The sequence below is a fragment of the Chelonoidis abingdonii genome, unplaced genomic scaffold, assembly GCF_003597395.2.
Source record: "Chelonoidis abingdonii isolate Lonesome George unplaced genomic scaffold, CheloAbing_2.0 scaffold0008, whole genome shotgun sequence".
In the NCBI taxonomy this organism is placed as follows: domain Eukaryota; kingdom Metazoa; phylum Chordata; order Testudines; family Testudinidae; genus Chelonoidis; species Chelonoidis abingdonii.
In genome coordinates, this window is record NW_027424269.1 from 280,295 (window position 1) to 294,428 (window position 14,134).

The 14,134-nt window shown below is 50.4% G+C and overlaps 1 protein-coding gene across 1 annotated transcript in view; it reads left to right on the plus strand.

Annotated features, from left to right (window-relative positions):
• Positions 1 to 9,964: 9,964 nt before the first annotated feature.
• AHNAK (AHNAK nucleoprotein) overlaps positions 9,965 to 14,134 on the plus strand; it is a 36,929-nt gene continuing 32,759 nt past the window's right edge. The window contains 1 exon segment of the mRNA XM_075061331.1: positions 9,965 to 10,125. The gene's annotated coding sequence lies outside the window, so the exon portion shown is untranslated.

The window sequence follows — 14,134 nt, forward strand, 5'->3', positions numbered from 1 at the left end:
CACCAAACCAGGAAGAAGAGGTGGATGAGGCTTTTTTTAAACAACTAACAAAATCATCCAAAGCACAGGACTTGGTTGTGATGGTGGACTTCAACTACCCAGACATCTGTTGGGAAAACAACACAGCAGGACAGATTATCCAACAAGTTCTTGGAATGTATTGGAGACAATTTTTTTCTTTCAGATGGTGGAGAAAGCTACTAGGAAGGAGACTGTTCTAGATTTTATTTTGACAAATGGGGAAGAACTGGTTGAGAATTTGAAAGTGGAAGGCAACTTGAGTGAAAGTGATCATGAAATGGTAGCGTTCACAATTCCAAGGAATGGTAGGAGGGAGACCAGGACAATAAAGACAATGGATTTCAAGAAGGCAGACTTTAGCAAACTCAGGGAGGTAAAATCCCATGGGAAGAAAGTCTAACTGGAAAAACAATTGAAGACAGTTGGCAGTTTTTCAAAGAGACATTATTAAGGGCACAAGAGCAAACTATCCCACTGCATAGAAAAGACAGGAAGTATGGATAGAGACCACCCTGGCTTAACCAGGAGGGTTTCAATGATCTAAAACTCAAAAAAGAATCCTACAAAAAGTGGAAACTCGGTCAAATTACAAAGGATGAATATAAACAAATAACACAAGTATGTAGGGACAAAATTAGAAAATCCAAGGCACAAAACGAGATCAAAATAACTAGGGACATAAAAGGAAACAAGAAAACATTCTACAATTACATTAGAAGCAAGAGGAAGACCAAGTTCAGGGTAGGCCCATTACTCAATAAGGGCGGGGGGAGGGGGGAGAATAATAACAGAAAATGTGGAAATAGCAGAGATGCTTAATGACTTCTTTGTTTCAGTTTTCACCAAGAAGGTTGCTGGCAATTGGACGTCTAACATAGTGAATGTCAGTGAAAATGAGGTAGGATCAGAGTCTAAAATAGGGAAAGAATGAGTCAAAACTTGCTTAGACAAGTTAGATGTCTTCAAATCACCAGGGCCGGATGAAATGCATCCTAGAGTTCTCAAGGAGCTGACTGAGGAGATATCTGAGCCATTAGCAATTATGTTTGAAAAGTCATGGAATACAGGAGACATTCCAGAAAACTGGAAAAGGGCAAATCTAGTGCACATCTATAAAAAGGGAAATAATGACAACCCGGGGAATTACAGATCAGTTAGCTTAATTTCTGTACCCAGAAAGATAATGGAGCAAATAATCAAGTAATCAATTTGCAAACACCTAGAAGATAATAAGGTGATAAATAACGGTTAGCATGGATTTGTCAAGAACAAATCATGTCGAACCAACCTGATAGCTTTCTTTAACAGGGTAACAAGACTTATGGTTGGGGGGGAAACAGTAGATGTGATATATCTTGACTTTAGTAAGACTTCTGATACTGTCTCACATGACATTCTCATAAACAAACTAGGGAAATACAACCTAGGTGGAGCTACTATAAGGTGGGTGCATAACTGGTTGTAAAATCGTTCCCAGAGAGTAGTTATCAGTGGTTCACGGTCATGCTGGAAGGCCATAACGTGTAGAGTCCTGCAGGGATCAGTTCTGGGTCTGGTTCTGTACAATATCTTGATCAATAATTTAGATAATGGCATAGAGGGTACACTTATAAAGTTTGCAGATTATACCAATCTGGGAGGGGTTGCAAGTGCATTGGAGGATAGGATTAAAATTCAAAATAATCTGGACAAACTGGAGAAATGGTCTGAAGTAAATAGGATGAAATTCAATAAGGAGAAATGCAAAGTACTCCACTTAGGAAGGAACAATTAGTTGCACACATACAAAATGGGAAATGACTGCCTAGGAAGGAGTGCTGCGGAAAGGATCTAAGGGGGTCATAGTGGATCACAAGCTAAATATGAATGAATAGTATAACACTGTTGCAAAAAAAGCAAACATAATTCTGGGATCTATTAGCAGGAGTACTGTAAGCAAGACACGAGAAGTAATTCTTCTGCTCTACTCCGTGCTGATTAGGCCTCAACTGGAGTATTGTGTCCAGTTCTGGGTGCCACATTTCAGGAAAGATGTGGACAAATTGGAGAAAGTCCAGAGAAGAGGAACAAAAATGATTAAAGGTCTAGAAAACATGACCTATGAGGGAAAATTGAAAAAAATGGGTTTGTTTAGTCTGGAGAGGAGAAGACTCAGAGGGGACATAATAACAGTTTTCAAGTAAATAAAAGGTTGTTACAAGGAGGAGGGAGAAAAATTGTTCTTAACCTCTGAGGTTTGCACAAGAAGCAATGGGCTTAAATTGCAGCAAGGGCGGTTTAGGTTGGACATTAGGAAAAACTTTCTAACTGTCAGAGTGGTTATGAACTGGAATAAATTGCCTAGGGAGGTTGTGGAATGTCTATCATTGGGGATTTTTGAGAGCAGGTTGGAAAAACACCAGTCAGGGATGGTCTAGATAATATTTAGTCCTGTCTTGTGTGCAGGGGACTGGACTAGATGACCTCTTGAGGCCCCTTCCAGTTCTATGATTGTATGATTTACCACTAAGCAGTAGCGATCCAGCATTTCAAGCTCTGAGAGCGCGATTGCCCCTTGTTTCTCCACTGTCAGTGCAGCTCTCATTCTGGCATCCCTGCGGTGGAAACAAACTGGGTCAAGCTCTACACACAGATCCAGGAATGTGGCCTTTTGCATCCAAAAGTTCTGCAGCCACTGCTTGTCATTCCAAACCTGCACTACAATGCAGTCCCACCAGTCAATGCTTGTTTTTCAGGCCCAGAAGTGGCGTTTCACCTCGTGCATCTGCTCTGTGAACAGCACCGCCAACCTTGAATTGTTTTTTGCTATGGCCCACAGCACACTGTCCTCAGAGAAACAGTCACGTCCCTTGTTGTTGCTGTACTTCCTGCAGGTGTGCAAATAGAAGAGGATCATGCATCCTATATTTACAGCGTTCATGAGACTAGCATAAAACTCTGCAGGGTCTATGCTTCTGTCAGACAACGGACATGGAAAAGTGCCATGTGGGATTTTAAAAAATGGCATGAAAATGATGAGACATGGATGGCATTATGGGATGGAGAAAGTAGCGTGCTGAGAACTTGACCTCTAGCTCCCAGAGATCCCAGGGTGAGCAGGGCTACCGAGAGTGGGTTTGGGCCCTGGTGAAAATTTTTTTTGGGCCCCCCATCAAGGACGGACAGGCTAAACAGGGCCGACAAAGCTGGGGAAGCCGGTCCCCAGACCCCCTTCCGGACCACTGGGCCCCGGTAATTTTTACCAGCTTCCCCTCCTGTCATCGGCCCTGGAGGTGAATCATTTCTATCTTACAAAACATTGCAAAAGTATCCCAAAAGGCATTGTGCCTGATGGGTGCAAATGGGACACTGGAATGCCTATTTGTGGTGCACCACACTTTACATTGACACAAGCATATCTGGTGAGCACACGCAGCACTGATGCAAGCAGCTAATTATGCATGTGCCCAAGTGACATACAAACTGTAGCAGCTGTACACTGAGGTAACTTGTGTTGACCAAAGTTTGTAGTGTAGACATGGCCACAGCCACCTCATGTCTTTCCCTTTGGTCTTCTGCCTCCAGTGATGTGGTGTTCATATGTCCAGCCTAGTTTGGCTCCCATTCCTTAAGTATCAATGTTCTGATCATTGGCTCTTCCATTGGCTCTTCCAGGCCTTTCATTCATGTATTGAATGCAGCCAGTTCTTGTTAAAGTATCTGGTCCCAACCCAGACAGCATATATGACATTTGGCTGTGCCTCATTTCCCTTTCCTTTACCAGAAGTCAACCCATTTAAACCCAGGGATAGCAATATAAAGTGGGTGGGTAAACTGAAGCATACACATGGCTCATAAAACTATTACCCAAAATTCCCACATTTTTCACACTAAGACTGACCAGTTTCTCATGGAGGCTCCATTCATGTTTGCAGTGGGGTGACTGGAAGCTGTGGGGGTGGGATGGGGGAAGAGTACTAGTTGGATGAGAAGCTGGAAGAGAGGAAACTGGGAATGGCTGGGCAAGGAACCAGGGATTCGAAGGATCAGGGCAGAAGGGATCGACCTTAGGAAGTGAGGAATGGGCAGAAGAGTCTGTGCCCAATAGGACACACTCTCCTCCAAAGGTTGGGATGGATCTTATGATACCTGAGTCTCACCATTGTTTTGCTGTCAGTAAATAACTGTGAAACCCACTGCCAAAGCATGAAACTGATCCCCTTGTAATGCTGGTCCACATAGAGGATGACAACCTACTATTGCTATCTGTTACTCAGTTAGCGGCAGAGATCTATGGTGAAAGGTTCTATCTCTGCTGATGACACATGTGGATGTACATATGTCACGGAGTGTGGGGGAGTCAGGGCCCTGCACCCCCCTTCCTGTGATTCACCATGACTCTCACACAGCCAGTAAAACAGAAGGTTTATTTAGATGACAGGAACACAGTCCAAAACAGGTCTTACAGGTACAGACAACAGGACCCCCTCAGTCAGGTTCATCTTGGGGGGCCCCAGGGAGGTCAAAGCCCAGTCTGGGTTCCCCTCCATTTTCTCAGCCAGCTCCAAACCGAAACTCCCTCCAGCCATCTCACTCAGCCTCCCCCTGGCTCCTCCCCCAGCCTTTGTCCATTTCCTGGGCAGAGGTGTCACTTGGCCTCCAACCCCCCTCCTGCTTCTCATGTTACATGCTCAGGTAAAGTCTCCCATCCCCAGTGCAGACAGTCCCAGCAAAACTCCTCTGCAACCTTCTCAGGTTAATACTCCCCTCTCCCTGCTGCATCACAGGCACCCACATAGAATTCAAAGAACACATTAAGAACGTTCCCAGTTCGTTACAACATATGATGGTATTTCTGTTTTTTTCAATTTACTTTTTTTAAAATCTAGGATATTACACACAAATATCTAAGTTAAAAGAACACTATAAAGGTTGCACATTCAAACACTCAAAAGTTAGGAAATGCCAGAATGAAAATTTGTCTGTGGAACCCTAATTCAGCCCCCTGGGGCATATGCATTATGATACAGGTTTTATCTGATCATGTACAATTGTTCCACCAGACCTCTGCCTTATCCAGTGCACAGGATGGAGCTACTGTGGGATATGTGGCAAAGGGGGCTATTGTCTGTTAGACCCCTTGCTTCATTTGTTGCAGAAGCTGGAAGGTGGGCAGTGAATGAGGCAGGAAGAGAAAGGAGGGTCTTATGGTTCAGCCAGCTGAATGGTGCCTTGGAAAACTGGATTCTCTAGCTGCTTCTGCCACAGAGTTCCTGTGTGACGCTGGGTGTCACAGATCCCAGTTGAGGGCCCCCTCTTGGCCTCTCACTAGATTACTGTGAGGTTAACCTATCTGCTGGGTCCCTGGGTGTTTTAAGCATCCAGAGCCTGAGCAGAAGCCAGCCACTGATCCCTAGGCACATTCTTGGGGCACAGAGCCTCTGACTGGCACCCTTTCATGAGAGCTAGCACTCGCTATCCAAATGCTTACCCCCTGGGCTCAGCTGACCCTCAGTAGCTTAAACACCCCCTCTCCCAGAACTCCACCCAGAAGTGTGAGCCTCTTCTCTCCTACTTTTCAGTCTCATGCCGTTATCCTTTTACTTAACAGATAAAGCATGAGAGAGTTCAGATCATTTAGAAAACAACAAACATCTTAACTGTGGTGCCCCTCACTGGCTCACCCTTCCCGTGGAAGACCAGCTGTATTCAGGTAGGTAAACAGGGGTTCCCTGCCTCATCGGGCTTCTAGATGCTGGGTTGTGTCTCTTTCATCCTGAGCTGGAGTAAAAGTGCCCTAAAGAAGAACAGCAACTCCTGCCCGTTTATAACTTTTAGCTCCCTTTGTCAGGTGATGTCCTGCTCAGCCTCCTAGGTGACTTTATTTTCAAGGTGACCTCTCCCCTGACAAATCAATTCTTCTGGCTGGGAGCCAGACTATTGATTAGAGCTATTCCATTTCAATGGAAGAGCACTTTAAGTCAAGGACCCTCCTTTATCCTTTTGCCACCAGCCTTTGGAATTTTAGCCCCAGAAGGATGCAAACAGCCAATAAAGAAGTCAAAGGGGTGGCACATTCAAAGTGGAGTTCGCATCTTGGTAAAGATTCTTGCAGAGATAATTCCATCATCTCACACTGAATTCATAGCCTATACAGGCAGAGTCCCAAGTCGTCACACTGCACAAATCACTTTTCACAGGTGGTCACTGATTGTGTGTTCCTCATTTCCTGGGTTCCAAATGTCAGACTTGGGGATCTCGCTTGCAGAAGTGCTCAGCCCTCACAGCTGCTACTGAAGTTAATGGAGTGGGGCTTTGCAAATATAACATGGTATATGATGCTAAGTTTTCTGAAAAATCAGGCCCTAGGTGTCTCAAAGTCGGCACCCAAAATTAGTGGCTACTTTTGACCTTAATCGCGCTCTGCCTCAGTTCCCAATCTGTAAAATGGGGATAAACCTCTCTCATCTCCCAAAGATATTGTGAAGCTACTTTAATTAATAGTCAGGAAGCACTCCAATAATTATAGTGATAGTGGGTGCCACAGAAAAGCCCATGTAGAAATGGATAATTTTGTATTAAGAGCAGCATTTGAACAGTGTGCTGTAAACAAGGCCTAGAGCCGCACATTGACCAACGAGGTGAAAGCAAAATATTGACTAATCCTCATTATGTGAGCACTGTCCATCCTGTCCATGAGGCAGGAGTCTTCTGGAAAAAATAGCCTGTGATCATATAATTACAGGCAGTATCATAATCTGTGTGCACAAATGGGTTGAATTAAGGTTATATGGATAATACTGTCATTTCCTCACTTTGGACTGCTTGGCTTTGCCACCTTAACAATGTTCTTTAAACTCAGTTTGTGCATGTGATATATGTCACTGGAAAGGTGACAGCAGCATCACCTCCTTTCACAGATGGAGAAACTGAGGCACTGAGGAAGGTACTTGCGCAAGGTCACCCAGCAGGTCAGTGGGAGAGAGAAGCCCGGAGTGCAGGTTTGCTGACTCCCATGCCAGTACCCCACTACTTGGACCACACAGCCTCCCCTTTAAATTCACCTGCCCCCTCCTGAGAGCACCCTTTACGGTGCGCCCCATTGTCTGGCCCTCTGGGTGCACCAGTAAGTACAACTAGCTGATGTTTCCACTGGCCCTGGAGCTGGATGACAAATACCCACAGTGTCATTTAACTCCTGTGCTAAGGGAGTGGCTTCCCTGTGTTGTGCTTTCAGACCCCCAGGTTGCCTCATCCATCCATAAGGAAGTGACGCTGGCTTGATCACTGGAGTGATCTTTACACCTTAGCCTCCTGAACCTGAGGAACTGCCATAAAGTGAAGTGATTCCACCTTGTCGCCGCAAAGTGCCTGGGTGCCACAAGGAGCTGTGTGGCTGCCCCTCTGAGGTCCCTGTGCTTGGGATGGCGGGGCACAGAGCCCTGTGTCCCTTCGTGACCCACCTGCGTTCTTCAGCTTCTCTCCTGGGTGTGAATTCCAGTGGCTTTCCCAGCTAGGATTCCTGGGATTGCCCTGCAGCAGGTGGGGGCTGACCTCTGGTCTTTTAAAGGCAGCATGTCAGTCACTTAAGCCTCCTTTCTAGTTCAGTGAGATAGATTACAACAAACAACTCCCCCCCCACACACCCTATGGTGCAACAGCCTGCATGGGGTACCTCTCAAACTAGAGTTGCTGGATGGTTTGTAACTGATAAACAAAGCTGAGGGCTGAGGTGTTTATAATGGAGGCTGAGCAAGGCTCATGCAATATTTATAGCATCTAAACAAACCAGACTCACTGGGTCATTATAGCTTGTAAACAAACTTGGTGGTTGCGGGGTAAGAACTGGTGGCTGAAACCACAGGCTACTCCATGCCTGAAGACCACAGGCTCTTGTTGAAAGCCCGGTACAGGATCTCACCCGTGTCAGCAGAAATTTTGACTCCCAGCTTTCTCCTCCAGCCACTCTTTATGGTCCTTTGGCTGAGGCATGAAGCACCAGTGGCCAGCGAATGGAGCTTGGGCTGGGAGCCAGGGGCTCTGAAGTTCTCATCCTTCACTTCTGACCTGCGGCTAGTTCAGTGCCTCACAAGTGGATTGTCAGGGCTTGGGAAATGCAGAGCTCTGTCTAGGTGCGAGATATTGTGGTGTGCTAAGGGAAGGCCTGGTAAAGTCACCAATGCAGCAGTTCCAGGGAGGCAGGGATGGAGACCCTTGCAGGCACTTTCAAAATACCAGGCTTCAGCTGGATATGGGACAGAACAGGAGAAGCCAGATCTATCCTGTGTTATGGAGAAGGAAAGGTCTTGCAGTTAAAGCAATGAATGTGGGTTCAGTAGCTGGTGCTGCTAAGCTACCTGTGTGATTTGGAGCAAGTCATTTCTCTGTCAGTACCATGGAGGGAGCTGGGAGGGGGTCAGGTGCTATGGAGAAGGGGACTGTGTAAGTACCTAGGCTGAACTAAAAGGTTGCTAGTTTCATGCAGTGGATGTAACAGGAATATCTTCTTAATCTGCAGGCATGTGTACTGCACTCTCCAGCAGACGTTGTCTGATTGTTCATTTTGGAAAGGCTCATTAGTAAGTGTTAGCAAACCCTTGACAGCAGAGAGCGGGAGTGGGGAAGGCAGGTGGGAGAAGATGGGAAACAGGAGAGTGGGGGGAGAAATGAACTTCTGAGAAAAGTCAATAAGGAAGCTGCAGCACAGAAGCGCTGTGGTTGGTACATGTCTTGCCCCAGGATACTCACTGGGACATGTAAGGCCATAATTAGGTATTTAACACAAAACGTGATGGGTACGTTGAGTAATGGGAAAGGGCTATTAAAAGCCAGGTCTGGGCCTGAATGACAGAAGATTTCAAAGTCATGTTTCAGATTAAAAAAAAAAAAAATAGCAGGATGGAAGAGATTTAAACACCCGGTGCCCTGTGATATTGAAGGAATAGTCTTTGCCTAGAAACCATGTTATAATACTAAGATGCAGCCACATCTTGGTGTGAGAGGGTCTCTAGACCAGAGGGGCTGCAATCGTATCTGGGGCTGGAGGTGCCGGGTGATGCGCTGGAACAGAGGGGATGGAGTCGTGTTTGGGGCTGGAGGTTCCTGGGTAGGGTGACCAGATGTCCCGATTTTCTAGGGACAGTCTCGATATTTGGGGCTTTTTCTTATATAGACTCCTATTACCCCCCACCCCCTGTCCTGATTTTTCACACTTGCTGTCTGGTCACCCTATTCCTGGGTGATGCGCTGGAGCAGAGGGGACGCAGTTGTGTCTGGGGGCTGATTGTTCCTGGGTCATCTTGTAGTAGGTTTGCAGCCTCTTTTCTCACGCAGTTGTGCCCTCTTTTCACGTGGCTGTGTGGCGATTGGTGCAGGCAGGATGTGTGCGATGGGGTGGAAGATGCTGGGTCTCTGCATTTTTTGTTTTTTTTTTTCTTCTCTGTGAGTTGCTGTGGAGCCCAGAGCAGGGGAGTGGAGCTCAATCTGATGGGTGCCTAGTCAGGGAGAGTCACAGACAGCTTCTTGTTCAGCCCTCTGATCCGAGGGAGCCCACAGGGCAGGAGGGGGTGGCACAAATCTAACCCTCTGGGGCAGCTTGCTCTAGATTGTCTGGGGTTCAGGCTTGGGCCCCCAACGGGGGGTTGGCGGGGTCTTTTCTGGGGAGGTGGATGCATGTCTGGCAGTGGGAGGGGCTCTCACCCCGGGGACCCGAGCAGGGTGCTGCTGGCCTGGAGTATGCCAATGCCAGGGCGCACCTGGGCATGGGAGGGAGAGGGCTGGCCGGGGTGTGCGCCCCCGGCCACGGCTGGGATCCCCAGCGCGGCCCGGCTCAGCGGGGTGACTCGTTCGCTCTGCTCGAAGCTGGCTTGGCTCTTGGTCCCTCCCTCCCAGCAGCGCGGCTCTGGGAAGGGGAGAGACACACCCAGCCCGGGCTGAGTTACAAGAGCCCAGCCCAGCGCCGAGCGGCGTCCACTTCGTGCGCTCCGCCGCCGGGACAGGACCGGACCCTGCGTGCCAGGGAGCAGCCACCGCCGCCAGGAATCCGGGAGCGGGCTCGGGGCTGGGCAGTACCGGGACCCTGCCGGGCATGGCTGTACCGGGGAGCTGAGAGCCACTGACCCGCAGGTAGGGACCAGCGGCCCCGGGCACTCGGCCAGAGGGGACCCGCCCTTGGCACCGAACCTGGGGCTGGGGCCGGACCCGGACCCGGACCGGCGGAACTTTCTGCCTCCCCCCGGGCTGGAGGTTCGCGCTCGTCTGGTGTCCCGGGAGCTGGAGGCTTCGCTGCGCCTAGGGCAGGGACCGGACCGGATCGGGTCTGGCGCTGAGAGCCCTGGAGGGGGGCGACAGGGGGGTAGAAGTCCCCGCAGCTGCAGGGGGCGTGTGTGTGAGAGAGGGAGGGGCTGGGTGTGTACGGGGGGGTTGTATATGGGGGGATTTGTGGGGGGTTGTATATGGTCTGTATATAGCTGGCGTTTGTATGTGGGGTGTATTTAAGAGGTGTATATAGGTGGGGTTGCATAGGAGGTGTGTAGAGGTGTTTTGTGTGTATAGAGCCGGGGGTTGTGTATTGGGCATGCGTATGAGTGTGGGTATATGGGGTGTATATAGGCAGGGGTTGTATGTGGGACGTGCATGCAGGGGGATGTATATGGAATGTGTATAGGCAGAGTTTGTGAACAGGGTGTGTGTGTAGGTGGCGGTTGTATACGGGGCGTGGTGAAGTTTTCTTTTGCTCCAGGCTTGGGCAGGGGGCAATTTGATGGGGGGCTGGAGCCTGCGGAGCCTGGAATCTGCTCTGGGAAGCTTTGCTGAGTGGCCATGCAGCCGCGGTGCTGAAGCTGTCCCGAGCCCCCCTCTGCCGATGGGTGGGGACCCCAGCACTGGACCCGCTCCAGCCGCCTGTGGAATGTGGTGGTTGGAAAGAGTGACTAATTCAAACCAGGCGTCGCCAGTGGCAGGCCTGTGAGAGGCACAGGGTGTGTGTGTGCAGGGGTTGGGGAAGAACTGTGTCCCTGCTCAAGTCTGGGAGCAAAGCTCCCCCCCCCGCCCCAGTCTTGTAATAGGCGTCCACTCCACCCTATGCTGGAGCGCATGGTGCCCTCTGGGGAGGTCTGAGCCGGGCTGGGGAACTCTTGTGGCTGTGGGGTAGGGAAGCCTGCAGGGCGCTGATGAGCCCGAGGTCTGTGGTTTCCTGGCGCTGCGGGCTGGGGGGTAGCTTAGGCGCTGCGCTTAGTTGCGCTCAGGGTGTGGCACCTTCTCTGCCAGTTTGGAGGCAGCAGAGCTGTGTTGCCTTGGCGCAGCCCGTGGGGCTGTCACAACCCCTTTCTGGTCGCTGACCCAACCCTCTATTGAAGGGCAAGTCAGTCCCTTTGTGCCTCACTCACAGGGAAAGAAGGACCCAGCCCAACCCCCCGCCCCCATTCTGCTGCTCTGGGCCTGACAGCTTCTTTCAGGCTCCACTCACTACAAAAGTTTATTTGACTGTTGTTGACACTCAAGATTAACTCCATGTTCCCTGTGGCAAAGGGCCCAGAATGGCTGGTAGCAGGCTCCAAGTTCAATTCATAGGGACTTGGTCTTTGTGCAGAGAGACAGTAGTATTTCGAAGTCGGGGATCAGTTTGTATTTGGGCTGGGAAACTGGAGATGAGTGGGGCCAAAGGCCTGGAGAGATGGCCAGACTGAAGTGGAGGTATCAGACAGACAGAAGGACTGATGTGTGACTGTTAGATGGAGAACTCTACACAGGGCAGCCAGGAGTTCAGGAGTTGGTGCCGTGGTCCCTGTGGGTTGTCAGCTGGGTTGCCTAAGCACCAAGTGATAATTTGCATTTCAGCTGTCACTCGCTATGGGGATTGCTTGTGGGGAGCCTGCTCTTCGCTGGAGGTACCATTCCTTGGAGGGCGAGATTACTGGGTGGAATTCTCTGGCCTGTCCTATTGAGGTCAGATTAGATGAGCAGTACGGCCCCTGCGGGTTTGGAAATCCAGGAGCCTATAAAATGACAAGCTCTTCTTGTAAAAAGCAACAGAGTCCTGTGGCACCTTAAAGACCTTCTTGGGGCTTTTGAAGCTTGGGGAGATGTAACTTCAGTCTTCTGAACACTGATATATTTGGGAGGGGCCCACTGGATGAGAGGCAGGCTGGGAGCCAGGACTCTTGGGTTCTTTCCCCAGCTCTGGGAGGGAAGTGAGGTGTAATGGGTTAGAGCAGGGGGTCTGGGAGCAGGACACCTGGGTTCTAGTCTCCACGTGGAAGGAGAGTGGTATCTAGTGGTTAGTCCATGTGTCTGAGCATCTGAACTCCTGGGTTCTATTCCAAAATATATCAACTGCTCTGTTCCTCAGTTTGGCCATTGTTAAAATGAGTGTGGCAGCTCTGCACTAGCTCACAAGTGTGGCTTGGTTAAGAGTCATAAAGTGCCATTAGCCCTCTGAGTGCCAGGGGCTAGAGAGCTGTTATTTTTATTTTTATGACAGGCACTGGGGATGTTCTTCCAGAGGACACTAATTAGTATGTTGGTGCTGAGCTGGGGTCTAGGGCACAGAAGGGACAAGCAGACAGTCCCCCACCATGGTGGTTGCCTGAGAGAAGAGAGCACTGAGAAAGGTGAAGAGAGAGCAGTGGGGCAGAGTCAGTGACAGAGAGGGGCAGTTGCAGAGAAGCTTTACTTGTGGCCTAGAGGTCCCAAGGCCGTCCTCCGAGCAGCTCAGGGTCCCTCTTCCAGCTGGGTATCCCACCCCCTGTAATAGGAGCTGGACTGTTTGGTGTGGTCTTATGACACTGAGGCAGTTTGCAAAGAGTGTCAGGAGGCCTGCGAGCTGTACAGGGTTTGTGTGTGTGTGCGTGCGGGGGAAGGAGTGGCGAGGCTGTTAGAAGTTACAATATGTTTCCATGATCCCCTTGCAGCTCTTTTGTGCCTAGGCCCATCATTAGGCAATACACTTATTTACAGAGGGACTTGGGTAGCTACGTGTATAATCTGGTGCTTGGTGTTTGGAAGAGTCAAGGCAGCTTAGCTGTCCCTGCACCCTCTGGAAGCATGTGGCAAACTGATCGGGGCGGGGGGCAGTGTGTGTTCCCCCAGCTGGCATGAGACCATCTCTCGACCGTTCGGAGAGCGCTGCAGTTCTATCCACTCTGACTTCCTTCTTACCCTCCTGCAAAGAGCAGCGATTCCTTCAGGGGAAGATGCAGAGCACAAGGGGAAGCGTATGTAGTCAGAGAATGGACCGCTACCAAGGGACCATTCCTCAGCTGCTTTCTGTGTGAGGGGAGCACTGCTCCTGCCTATCTGCCTTGTGCACCCCAGTGCATGGAGCTACAATGAGGAGACTAGACTGGATGCCCCAGCGAAAGTTCAGGACCATGTCCTGCCTGTGTTTGGAATGGAAGCGTGTCTGTAAATCCTCTCTCCTTGTGACAAAAAGCCCATGCATTGTCTAGATCAGGGGTGGGCAAATGACGGCCCGCAGACCGGATCCGGCCCGCCAGCCATTTTAAGCTGGCCCTTGAGCTCCCGCTGGAAAGTGGGGTCTGGGATTTTCCCCACTCTGGCATTCCAGTTGGGGAGCAGGGTCGGGGGCGGAGCCGTGTGGCTCCCGGAAGTTGTGGCATGGCCTTACTCCAGCTCCTATGTGTACGGGCAGCCAGGGGGTTCCACTCTGCATGCTGCCCCCTGCCCCAAGTGCCACCCTGCAGCTCCCATTGGCCAGGAACTGCAGCCATTGGGAGCTGCAGGGGTGGCACCTGAGAATGGAGCAGCACGCAGAGCCGTCTGGCTGCAGCTCTGCATAGGAGCCAGAGGGGGGACATGACCACTGCTTCTGGGAGCTGCTTGAGGTAAGTGCCGCCCAGAGCCTGCACCCCATAGCCCCTCCCTGCCCCCTCCCTGCGCCCCAAGCCCCTGTCCCAGCCCTGATTCCCCTCCTGCCTTCCGAACCGCTTGATCTCAGCCTGGAGTGCCCTCCTGCACCTCAAACCTTTCATCCCCAGCCCCACCCCAGAGCCTGCACCCCTTCCCGCACCCCAACCCCCTGCCCCAGCTCTGATCCCCTTCCTGCCCGCCGAATCCTTCGGTCCCAGCTGGGAGCACCCTCCTGCACCCCAAACCACTCATCCTCAGCCCCACC